Genomic DNA, 13,009 nt, shown 5'->3' with positions numbered 1-13,009 from the left:
TACGAGGACAGAGATTTCCTGACCTCTTTGTAGTAGATGCAATGGCTGGCTTGTGTGACCCCATGGTTCACACAGCCAGCCAATAGTGTTGCAGATGATTCTTGGACACAGCTCAGATCAGTAATGCTTGCAGCTGCATTAATATACTAGGACATAGCAACTCCATCCACATCTGAATCATGCTTCTTATGCTTAAGATTATTACTGATTACACATGTATACATAAAAATAAACAAAAACACAGAAGGAAAGATTAACCTTAGTTCTATATCAACAGAAAAAGACCCATCCAGTATTAGATTTGTCTTATTCCAAGTACTGAAAGACTAAACTAATGAGGCTACACCTAGGAAGGAAGAAAACAATCATTATTTCTCAACTGACACAGATTCGTCTCTGCAAAGTTTCAGACCAAACTAATTTATTTTAAAGGTGAGCCAATGTCATCTTACGTTGCCAACACAAGAACAGCTTGGTTGTTATTAGGTTAGATAGAAATTCCAGTCTGGAATATGTATGTATAATTAGGTAGTGTGCTCATAATACATATATCATATGACAACTTGAATTCAGATTGTATGGATTCTTGATATCTACTACTCACAAGAAGGTTTGGGTTTCGTCTCTCTCTGCTTCGGCCATTGGTGTTTCTATAATGGGTGCAATGTGTGCACATGGGCCCCTGAGTCCAGGGGGGCCCACACTACATCCATATTTTAATACTCACCTTCCGGAGTCCAACGTCTGCAAAAATCACAGCAAAAATGTCTGCAGCGCATGGCAGTAGTCAAATTGGTCTCCAGTACATGGTGGTTGCCATGTTCCTGGAGTCCTGCGCATGCGAAGTAGACTCCGGCACAATGACGGAGACTACTGCGCTGTGCAGAGGAGGGGGCCCACCCGAAAGTGCACATGGGATCCCTCCTCTGTTAAAACGACTCTGGCTCCAACACGCAGGTTTTGGCCTCAAGTTGGTTTCTACTGCCATAGGCTGGATGGTAGTCAACAGACAGATACTGGTACACGGAGTGGTCTAAGAAAAATGGCATATACCCCCGAAAAAATATGCTGGTCCGGGTAACAAGCAAATGATAAAGCAGGCAAAGGACTGGTACATAGAGTTACACTACAGAAAGTAACAGTTACAAATACAGAGTTGCATTATCTGTTTCCATCATTCCAGACATCTGACTTACCATAGCCTCAAAGCAAAGTATCAGAATTATATATCCCTGTACTCAGAAAATAATGCCAGAAAGTAGAAACACTACATGTAATCATAGCCAATTTTCCCTGTAAACAGGGGAAAAACCTGTAAGTGGAAAAACTGGCATTACTGCCACACTAAGCAGTTTATAGTCTGTGATCAATCCATAGCTCCGCCCTCATGTCTCCTTTCCGTCTGGCTCACAATCTAGAATGTTCATATTTTCCTGTTTTCAATGCTGCTGTACAGATGGCCTCAATACAGTTTTTCTTCTGTTATCTTACACAAAGCTGAAACAAACGGCAGGCAGGAGGTCCCTGAAGATAGAACACAGGGTAACACTTCGATAATGGTCTGCTAAAATAAAATAAAATACATGTCTTAGGCAATAGGCAAGCGAGTAGCAGCATTTCATTTGTCATTCCATAGATGTATAAATTATGTTTTTTTCTATAGCTAGTTCTTATTAATATTTAAACACACTGAAACTTTTGATTGCATCTTGCTGTCTAAAAATGTAAGTGAAAATGCATTAAAGATATTCCTGGCTTTACATTACACTATCTGTACAAGGTTCGTGTTTTGACCATGGGGGTAATTCCAAGTTGATCGCAGCAGGAATTCTGTTAGTAATTGGGCAAAACCATGTGCACTGCAGGGGAGGCAGATATAACATGTGCAGAGAGAGTTAGATTTGGGTGTGGTGTGTTCAATCTGCAATCTAATTTGCAGTGTAAAAATAAAGCAGCCAGTATTTACCCTGCACAGAAATAAAATAACCTACCCAAATCTAACTCTCTCTGCAAATGTTATATCTGCCTCCCCTGCAGTGCACATGGTTTTGTCCAACTGCTAAAAAATTTCCTGCTGCGATCAACTTGGAATTACCCCCCATATTTCAAAGCAGAATATGTTATAACGTGCGACGTTCTGAAAAGTTTCTTAGATACTGATATCACAAACAGGTATGGATCATGAGATCTACATGACAAAGGTCTACAGTCATCAGGCCGATCACTATTGGATGACATGCATCAGGTCGACAGTAAGAAAGGTTGACAGGGTGAAATGGTCGACACATGATATGGTCAACATGACAAAGGGTCAACACAACTTTTTAATTTTTTTGTGTCGTTTTCGCCTTCAAAGAACGTGGAACCCTAATTAGTGTACTGCGACCCCTCGCATCGCTCGCACTACGGGCAAGGTTACTATTCCCAATCGTAGTCCGCATGGATGGTAAAGTATGAAAAAGTTGGTTAAAATGCTAACCCCCAAAAAAGCTGCATCAACCATCTGTACCTGTCAACCATAAGCACTGTCAACCATTTACATGACAACCTTTAGACCATGTCGACCTTACTGCCTTAGTTGTCGACCTAATGGTGGTCAACCTTTACATGTCCGACCTAGAGCCTGGATACTAATACAAACATAGGACCAGATTCAGAGATGGACGCATGCCCCCACTTTCTCTAATGGTGCCTGTTGCGTCCCCGCTTTGCCCACAAATGGCATGACTGACATGCTGCAGCTTGGAGGCACTGCATGAAATCTCACAGAACGAGATCTGTACGTATGCATGTGCCATCTGGTCATGTGATGATCTCTTGCCATAAGAGTTATATGCAAAAGGTCTACACCTCCATGTTCCCAAAACAATAATCATGCAATGTATGGGCCTCTTGAGACAAACCTTACTGTGGTCTTATCTATTGCCAATATAATTTTCCCCTAGCAGGATAAAAAATAAAAATAAACCTCATTGCCTCTGCCTTATTATACCCAATGGGGCAGATGTATTATCAGTCCCTTAAAGTTCGTTATTCCCACTTCTGCACTTCACTATTTTTTTGCAGTGATGTGCCGTCACTTATCACCCTAACGCAGAGGTACCCAAACTGTGTGCCGTGGCTCCCTGGGGTGCCTCGGGACACTTTCAGGGGTGCTCTGGGTTGGTGGTCCAGGGCCAATTCAAATTATTCATGGTCAATATAATAGGCAAAACCAGTGCTGGTGGCTGCCAGTCATAAAATATGTGGTCAAACAGAAGCAAATCTTGTCCCTCACCAAACAACTGACCCTAAGGATGATTTATAAACACGATCTACTTATTGAGAAATTTGAAAAGAAATATTACATTAAGAAATTTTTGGCCTAGGGGTGCCGTGAAAAAAATTCTGATATTCTAGGGCGCCGTGATACAAAAAAGTTTGGAATCCACTGCCCTAATGTATGTCTGCCTGGCCTGACCTCATAGCGATGCGCTATGTCTGGCCCCAGGTGAAGCGATCTCCTGCCCCTTTGCGTCGTTCGCTGAGCATGCGCACCAGTAGCTGTTCCCACTACGGTCGTTTCCGGCGCTCGATCATGACCAGCGCATGTGCAGTAAACCTCCTTCGGCACTGGATCGTCAGATGAGAGAACTGTCTCTCACCTCGTTCCTGTAATTTGAATATAAATGTAATTTGAATATAAAACTCATGCCAGCGCCAGCCGAAGTGACAGGAGGTGAAGATCGCGCGGCTAAGAGCCACCTTATGGATAATACATTAGGTAGGCTGCTCCGTCCTGTTCACACAGCACAGCGGGGCAGATGTATTAACCTGGAGAAGGCATAAGGAAGTGATAAACCAGTGATGTGTGCAAGCTGATAAAGGCACCAGCCAATCAGCTCCAATATGTAAATTAACAGTGAGGTTCTGATTGGCTGGTGCCTTTATCACCTTGCACATATCACTGGTTTATCACTTCCTTATGCCTTCTCCAAGTTAATACATCTGCCCCACTATACGTTATAGTACGGTGCGCTGTGTGCATCCGTTAATACTCCGCTGAGAGCTGCTTCTTAGATTGTGGTGAAGCGGAAAATGCAGAACTTAGTGTGCACTAAGTGCACAAAGGCACTATACTATATACTGTAGAGTATATGCATACTATAGGGTGTGCATCTGCATTTTTTTATTTCAATGTTTTCTTGGCACAAGTTAGGGCCCTAAATATCAAATTAATATCATTTAAATGCCATATCCTGTGGTCAGTCTACCCATCTTCTTCTTCTACTTCCCACGAACATAAAAATTAGTTCAGTCTACTCCAATGGCCTCTACAGTCACCAGATCGCAAACCAACAGAGCACCTTTGGAATGTGGTGGAACGAGAGATTCTCAGAATGTTACGAGGTGCAGTGGCTCATATTCCCCGCTCGTTAGTGTACTTCCTCCCAGCGGCTTCCCTTTTTGGTTATTAGGCAAGACGCCAGGCGGCCGCTGGGGTTCCTGGGCTGTCAGCCAACTGGTAGGAGAAGTGCAGCGCTCCAGCTTCACAGCATTAATCATTCAAGGGGCTTGGCTGGAGTGGCTCTCTGATTGGCTGCTGTTCCCTTTGTCCTGCAGCCAGCCTAGCCATGCATCGCCAGTTATAGCTCATGTCTGCAGCGTGTCCTCCATTCCTGGTTCCGGAAGTTTAATGTCTATTGTGCCCTTGTTGGTTCCTGTGAATACCATGGATATCTGACACTGCTCTAACATCTGCCAGTATCCTGCACGGCTGGAGCCGTTACTCCTCAGCTGTATCCTGTACTCCTGGCCTGCTCTAACATCTGCCAATATCCTGCACAGCTGGAGCCATTATTCCTCAATTGTAGTCTGTACTCCTGGCCTGCTCTAACATCTGCCAGTATCCTGCATGACTGGAGCCGTTCTTCTGAAGCCGTATTGTGCAGCATTGGTATTGCTACCACTTCTTAACAGCTGGAACAGCACCAGCTTCAGCTCTGAATCCAGGACCGCTGGCCCTGCTTCCACTCCAGCCAGCATCCAGAACAGTAGGAACTATACTAATTCTAGCTTTATATCCAGTATCCTGTGGTCATCAGACTGATCACATAAGTCCTTACTGTTCCGAGCTTAAGTCCAGGCGATCACCTAAGTACTGGTGAGCATACTCGCTCTAAGGGAACAGTGGGTGACTGTTATTGGCATGGAGACCTCACCAGAGTGACTCTAAGGGTCTTCTGTAGATTACTTCTGGTGTATCATAACATTATAACCACCCAAAAAGACAGAGAAGTCATCAAGAGTTTCAGTTTCAAGATGGATCCATCAGCGCAGAGTCCAACTCAAATTCTGGCCGGTCAGATTCAGGGATTGACCCAGAAGGTTCAAGAACTCTCCATTCAAGTGGCCTCTAAGGGTGATCAAATTAGGGCAGTCTCCCCTCCCAAGAGATTAAAGAACCCAATATAAACTTTCCCAACCAGTTCTCTGGAGATCGGAGGAAAATTTGTAAACTTCGTGAAAGCGGCAAATTGTTTTTTTAAGCTTAGACCTCAATCCTCAAGTTCGGAAACCCTGCAAGTAGGGATCATTATATCCCTTCCTCAAGGAGAACCGCAGACTTGGGCTTTCAGTTACAGTCAGACTGTGAAGCACTTCAGTCGGTAGATGCCTTCTTTATTGGGACTTCATTATGATGATCCAGATAGAGCAGCATCCGCAACAGCACATCTCCAAGCACTCAGGCAAGGGCGAAACCCAGTGGAGACTTATTGTTTTGAGGTCAGAAGTTAGGTAGTGGATTCCTGATGGAATGATCCAGCCCTTAAGAGCCAATTCAGATTAGGTCTCTAGGAAAATATTAAAGATTGTCTGGTCAAATACCCGGCTCTGGAAACCTTGGATAGCATTAAGCAACTCACTATCCATGTGGATAGGTAGTTTTGGGAATGCAAGTGGGAGAAGGAGTTTGACCTGTCAGCTCATCATCCTTCCTCCTCGAACTTCATTGAGGATCTGGGGTAGCCCATGCAGCTTGGGGCTTTCTTGCTATCTCCTGAGGAGAAGAACAGAAAGCATAATAAGCATAATAAAGGTCTTTGTTTGTATTGTGGAGGACACCAGGTTAATGCTTGTCCCCGCAAACCAGTAAAAGGCAAACTCTAAGTGAAGTCGGAGGGATTCACTTAGGGTTATCAACCATTTTGCCCTCTAATTCCATTTTGGTTCCCGTTGAAGTTTCATTTGGTGGAAGAAGAGTTTCGGTATCAGCTTTCTCAGATAGCAGTGCTGCCGAGAACTTTATGAATCCAACTTAGGCTTCTTTGCTTAACATTCCCATTAAACCATTGGAATCTGTTATCTCCATTTGTGGGATTGATGGTAATTCCTTGCCTAATGGACAGGTATTTTTTTTTCAGCAGCTTCAGTTAACCATTTGGGCCCTTCATTCTGAAAGTCTGCGTTTTTTCTTGATCCACTGGGATTGGTTCCTGTTGTCCTTGGTCTACCATGGTTTAGAAGACATAACCCGGTGGTTGACTGGAAGTCTGGAGAGATTGTCCGCTGGGGCTCAGACTGTGGTTCCAATTGTCTCAGTCTGCCAGTACGTATGTTACAGCAGGGTTGGAAAACCCTACCGGCATCTTACTGAGCCTTCCAAGATGTCTTCTCCAAAAAAGAGGCAGATGTTCTACCTCCTCATCGGCCATACGACTGCTCAATCGATCTAGTACCCGCTGCAAAGCTACCTAAAGGTAGATTTTATGCTCTCTCCATTTCAGAGACCTCAAGCCATGGATCAGTATATTCAAGAAAACCTAGACAAGGGGTTTATACATCCTTCGTGCACTGCCTCACAGCACTGAGGTGATGGGTTTGATTCCCACCATGGCTCTAAGTTTTTATAGTGTCCCGTATTTGCACAGGTTTTCTCCAGGTACTCTGGTTTCCTCCCACAATCCAAAAATATACCAGTTGGTTAATTGTATCCCAAAAAATGAACCCTAGCATGAATGTGTATACATGTAATGTACATGTGGTAGGGAATATAGATTGTAAGCTCCATTGGGGAAGGGACTGATGTGAATGGCCAAATATTCTTTGTAAAGTGCTGCGGAATATGCAGTGCTGCAAGTAAGGCAGTACTGGGCAGTACTGCGTACCGGTAACAAATTGCCAGCAGGTACACAGTACCGCCAGCCCGACTGCCATGCTTACAGCCACTGCTCTGCTGTGTGTGAGGGGAGGAGAGCTCAGTCCGGTCTCCGCCAGTGGCATGTATCTCTAATGAGGCGCCGGTTCATTAGAGCGGCTCCTGATTGGCTGCCAGATTGCAAGCTTTGATTGGATCACGACCCAGTGCCTGATTGGAGATACACGCCGCCGCCAGAGACCGGACTTAGCACTGAGGAGCAGGAGAGGCGCTGTGCTCTTTTCCCCTCACACACATCAGCCAGCAGCAGCGCAGTGAGCAACACTGTGTGTGTGTGTGTGGGGGGGGGGGGGCACCTGGCACTTTGGGGGCATATGTGTAACTGACTCTGTAGGGAAATATCTGGCACAGTGGAGGCATATGTGTATCTGGCACTGTGGGGGCATATGTGTATCTGGCACTGTGGGGCATATATGTATCTGGCACTGCACTACTGGGGGCATATGTGTATCTGACACTATTGGTGGCATAGGTATATCTGGCCCCCCCTATGTGTATCACGCCCTCATTTCCATAGGCATCGTCCAGTGTGACATGTCACCACACCCATTTTTGGCGCGCGCGTTGAACGCGCGTGCACACAGTACCACTAAGACATTTTTTCTACTTGCACCATTGGGAATATGTGTGCGCTACATAAATAGCCGGTAATGAAATAAATAATCCTTCATAGTCCCCAGTAGGTGAAGTTTTCCTTTTTGAATCTTAAAAATATGGCTCATTATATCCCTGCATTGATGACAGGGCCCTAAACAAAGTTACCATTAAGAACTCATACCCTCTTCCTCTCATTTCCATACTTTTTGATCAGCTTCGTGAAGCGGTCTATTTTTCTAAAATCGACCTACGAGGCGCATATAATTTTGTTCAGGTCAGAACAGGAGATTAGTGAAAGACTGTTTTTAATACTCACACGGGGCACTATGAGTATATGGTGATGCCTTTTGGTCTCTCCAATGCCATGGAGAGACTGAATGCCTTCTGGTCTTTCCAATGCCATGGGCAGGTCAAGCTTTTGGTCAACTGGAAGGGTTAAGGCCTTGAAGAGGCGTCTTTGGTGTCCGAGAGGAGTTTACATGCTCCAAGGTTGAAGAAAGCATTCCTTAAGGAATTCCATGGAAACCAGGATCTACGGGTTTGTTGACCCCTCCTCAATGAGGGGTACTGTTACGAGCTGTGGTGGCTCGTATTCCCCTCAGGTTACGGTCATTGCTAAGCGACCGGGACATCAGTGTACTTCCACCCAGCAGCTTCCCTTTGGTTGCTAGGCAACCAAGATGCTGGGGTTCCTGGGCTGTCAGCCGGCTGGTAGGAGACATGCAGCGCTCCAGCAGCACGGCATTAATCATTCAAGGGGGCTTGGCTGGAGGGGCTGTCTGAGTGGCTGCTGTTCCCTTTATCCTGCAGCCGGCCCAGCCATGCACCGCCAATTATAGCTCATGTCTGACACTGCTCTAACATCTGCCACTATCCTGCACGGCTGGAGCTGTTACTCCTCAACTGTATCCTGTACTCCTGGCCTTCTCTAATATCTGCCAGTATCCTGCACGGCTGGAGCCGTTACTCCTTAACTGTATCCTGTACACCTGGCCTGCCCTAACACCTGCCAGTGTCCTGCACAGCTGGAGCTGTTACTCAGCTGTATCCTGTACTCCTGGCCTGCTCTGACATCTGCCAGTATCCTTCACAGCTGGAGCAGTAACTCCTCAGCCATATCATGTACTCCTGGCCTGCTCTAATACCTCCCAGTATCCTGCACAGCTGGAGCCATTCCTCTCTTTAGCTGCATTGTGCACCATTGGTCTTGCTACCACTTCTGAAAAGCTGGAGCAGCAACAACTCCAGCTCTGAATCAGGTACTGCTGGTTCTGCTACCACTCCAGCCAGCATCCGGACAGTTGGAACTATACTAATTCTAGATTTGTACCCTGTGGTCATCAGACTGATCACATAAGCCTTTACTGCTCCGAGCATAAGTCTAGGCGGTAACCTAAGTACTAGTGAGCATACTAGCTCTAAGGGAACAGTGGGTTGTCTCTCACCAGAGTGACTCTAAGGGTCTTATGTAGAACAGTTCTGGTGTATCGTAACACAGACTGTGCAGCTGGAAGGGAAAGCCTTTGGGCAACTCCGAGGGTGCTAGGCACACCACCACAGTAATGAAACGTGGTTTGCCATGAGGGTGCGCCCCTTATTCCTGCGGGTGCACTTTTCCGTGTACCCAGGGTCCCATTTTCTTCTAAAGCAATGTTGGGAGGTGTGTGTATCTACTAAAGTGGCCACTGAGTGTATACTACTTTACAATTGAAGTACAAGATACTTCTGGTCTTTAAGGGATTAAGGGGTCTATTTACTAAGACTTAGACGGAGATAAAGTGGATGGAGATAAAGTACCAATCAGCTCCTAACTGACATTTTTCAAACCCAGCCTGTGACATGACAGTTAGAATCTGATTGGCTGGGACTTTATCTCCGTCAACTTTATCTCCATACAAGGCTTAGTAAATAGACCCCTAAGGGATCTATTTACTATGCCTTGGATGGAGATAAAATGGACGGAGATAAGGTACCAGCCAATCAGATCCTAACTGTCATGTCACAGGCTGGGTTTGAAAAATGTCAGTTAGGAGCTGGCTGTCTGGTACTTTCGGGTCTATTTACTAAGCCTTGGATGGAGATAAAGTGGACGGAGATAAAGTATCAGCTAATCGGCTCCTGTCATTTTTCAAATCCAGCCTGAGACATGGCAGTTAGGAGCTGATTGGCTGGTCATTTATCTCTGTCCACTGTATCTCCATCCAAGGCTTAGTAAATAGACCCCTAAGCGTGATGTAATGGCCTAATTTAGGTTCTTTGCAATTTCCACTCATGCTTTTTTATATGTGTAAATATAAAAACAGTTATCCACAAACAATTCCTCATTCAGCTGTTTTTTTTGTGATGCAGTTTCTGATATGTAGATAACATACTGTATTTTCTATATTACTTTGTTCACTCGTCCTACAAAAGAACTATTACGCAGATTGCAAACATAAATTCATTAGAAACTAGGGACAGTCTTGGTCAGAAAATGCCTCATGCCTCATTGATGTCACTAATTCCTAGTGACCATACAGACCACCTCCTTAAGTATTGATTCAGCTCAACTGAATTACTGCCTCCAATCCATGAAAAGAAATATCCTAGTGTTGTATTACAGCTACAATATCACTGCTGACACTGCATAAAGTTGTAAATGAAAGCACAAATATTATTTGGAGTGATTGTCACACACGTTCTAGATTTCCATACAGATGCAATTTATTTACTAGCCTTGCAATGTGGATCAGGCAGAAAAACACAGAGAAAAAGCTAAATGTAATAGTAGGGGTTAATGGGAAGCACAGAGTAGGAGGAACATGTTGGGCGCATTGCCACAGGAACTGGTGCCAGGGGAGTGGTGAGATGTCACCGCAGACAGTTGTTATGGCAACTGTCCTGGTCCCATTTCACAGCCTCCTCCTGCCTTCCCAAGGGCTGCAGGGTCAGTGTTACCAAGGAGACGGACTGGTTAATCAGGAATGGTGGGCTGTGTGGGGGTTGGAAGGCACAGATGAAAGTTATACAAGGGAGGAGGGAACATTAATAGGAAAAAGGAGATGTATGGGAGAACCAGATGAAAGGGATTAGATTAAAAACAGGACAACAGGAGGATGGTGAGGGAGGGAAGGATAAGAGGAAGGAGGGAATCACAGTCATTCGGGGAGGAGGAGGAATGAGAAGGCAAGCAATATACTAAGAAATTAGAATAAGAAACAGGGTGGAGCTGTACATAGTTTGGAAGCTAAATAGAGGGGAAAAAATAAATAAAATGCTCAAGATAGAACATTGCCTGCATATGAGAGAGGATATGTAATCCTTTTCGCCAGACACATCCATGGATGACTATACCCAAAGAGGATTGTAGAATCAGTGAAGAAGGAGGGACCTGCCAAGTTCCTTTGTGGTTTATAAAGCTTCCTAAAATAACCTCCATGTAACGAAGACGAAACCTGTGGCGGAGTGGAGGAGGAGGAAAGCCAGTCTCACACCATAAGGGAGGGGGTAGTTCATTAGTCACCACCATCTCAACAAGCTATATTTACCATTTTCACTTCTCTGGTAAAATACACTAGGTGGGAAACATTTGCATTGCAGTAAGGATTCATTATTTAAGTCTCCACTCACTAGATGTGTAATGTTGGTTTACTACTGGATGTTGGAAAGTAACAAGTATTGCTTTGATGTTAAATTGAATAAGCCACTGTTTGTTTTTTCACTTATAATTCCATAACACTGCGTACAGACATCACTTCTCCAATATAGAATCAGATCATCTCCTTACATAGCTAACATTGTTGCTGTATTGGGTTATTGTTTGCATAAAGTGGATTTTAGAAAACAAAACTAACTCATACACTTCCCCCCAGCACTCGTAGTTTCTTTTTATGCAACTTCAAATGCTTGAAATGTTGGGACTGTATGGGAGGAGCTATCTCTTGTGAGTGACCTTGGCTATCTTGTAAGTGACCTTGTGGTTTAAGGAAATGTGTGTAAAAATTGCTATGATCTTTTGCTAAAGGAGAAACTATACTAAAATGAGTACTATGCTTTAAGAAGGTGCCAACTGGTTTTAGTTGTCTGGAAAATCTGAAACATGAAAAAAATATACTAACTTGAATTCCCTACCGTGGACCTTTTTCAGTGTCTGATTCTGCTCGTTTCTAGTTAAGAAAGAGATCCACCCTCTTGGGTCTTGATTTATTGGGAATATGCACAACTGTCTTTGTAAAAATCACGTGTTAAAACGCAATTCATATAAACAACTGGTTTACATAGTCTCATGAAAAGCACTCACTCACTGCAGGCAAATGAGCTTGTCGCCATTTCAGTAAGTTAGCATTCACAGCCCCAGAGATGCATAGAAAGGGTGTTCTTGCTAGCTTCCTGGCTCTGGCTGGACAGTCTGTACTTTTGAGCTTTCTTCTATTTAGAGAGTAAGGGAAGGAGTCAGGAGATGGAACACCAAGGTACAGACACAAACAACAATGCAAATTGATGTCAAGAGACAGATACCTAAACCTGCAGAGACATGCCAGGGAGGGAGAGAAGGAGGGAGGGGGTTTATCAGCAGATTCCTGTAATAGCTATTATATATTTACATGTTTAAATGTGATTAAGAAAAAAGGAGAAGTTTATAAGCCAGATCCGTACTATGGTGGTCATTCCGAGTTGTTCGCTCGTTGCCGTTTTTCGCAACGGAGCGATTAGGTGGAAAATGCGCATGCGCATGGTACGCAGCGCGCATGCGTTCAGTAATTTAACACAAAACTTTGGAGATTTGCACAAGCTCGAGCGACGTTTTTTCATCGCTCGAGTGATCGTAGTGTGATTGACAGGAAGTGGGTGTTTCTGGGCGGCTACTGGCCGTTTTCAGGGAGTGTGCTAAAAAACGCAGGCGTGCCAGGTAAAAACGCAGGAGTGGCTGGAGAAACGGGGGAGTGGCTGGCCAAACGCAGGGCGTGTGTGTGACGTCAAACCAGGAACTAAATGGACTGAGGTGATCGCAAACTAGGAGTAGGTCTGGAGCTACTCAGAAACTGCAAGGAATTAAAAGCGCCTTGAGTCCTATTGGAGAAAGAGCACTATACTGTATAAATAAAATTATTATTATTATTATTTAGTAGCAATTCTGCTAACCTTTCGTTCGCTATTCTATTAAGCTAAGATACACTCCCAGAGGGTGGCGGCCTAGCATTTGCAATGCTGCTAAAAGCAGTTAGCGAGCGAACA

General features: G+C 44.5%; 1 long non-coding RNA gene across 1 annotated transcript; it reads right to left on the bottom strand.

Annotated features, from left to right (window-relative positions):
* Positions 1-975: 975 nt before the first annotated feature.
* On the bottom strand, positions 976-11,986 carry LOC134909555 (uncharacterized). The gene is made up of 2 exons (XR_010175967.1): positions 11,893-11,986; positions 976-1,564 (listed from the first exon to the last, which is right to left on the bottom strand). It is a non-coding gene; the product is annotated as an uncharacterized LOC134909555 (long non-coding RNA).
* Positions 11,987-13,009: the final 1,023 nt, after the last annotated feature.

The sequence above is a fragment of the Pseudophryne corroboree genome, chromosome 4, assembly GCF_028390025.1.
Source record: "Pseudophryne corroboree isolate aPseCor3 chromosome 4, aPseCor3.hap2, whole genome shotgun sequence".
In the NCBI taxonomy this organism is placed as follows: domain Eukaryota; kingdom Metazoa; phylum Chordata; class Amphibia; order Anura; family Myobatrachidae; genus Pseudophryne; species Pseudophryne corroboree.
This window is presented reverse-complemented; position numbering and strand designations above follow the sequence as displayed.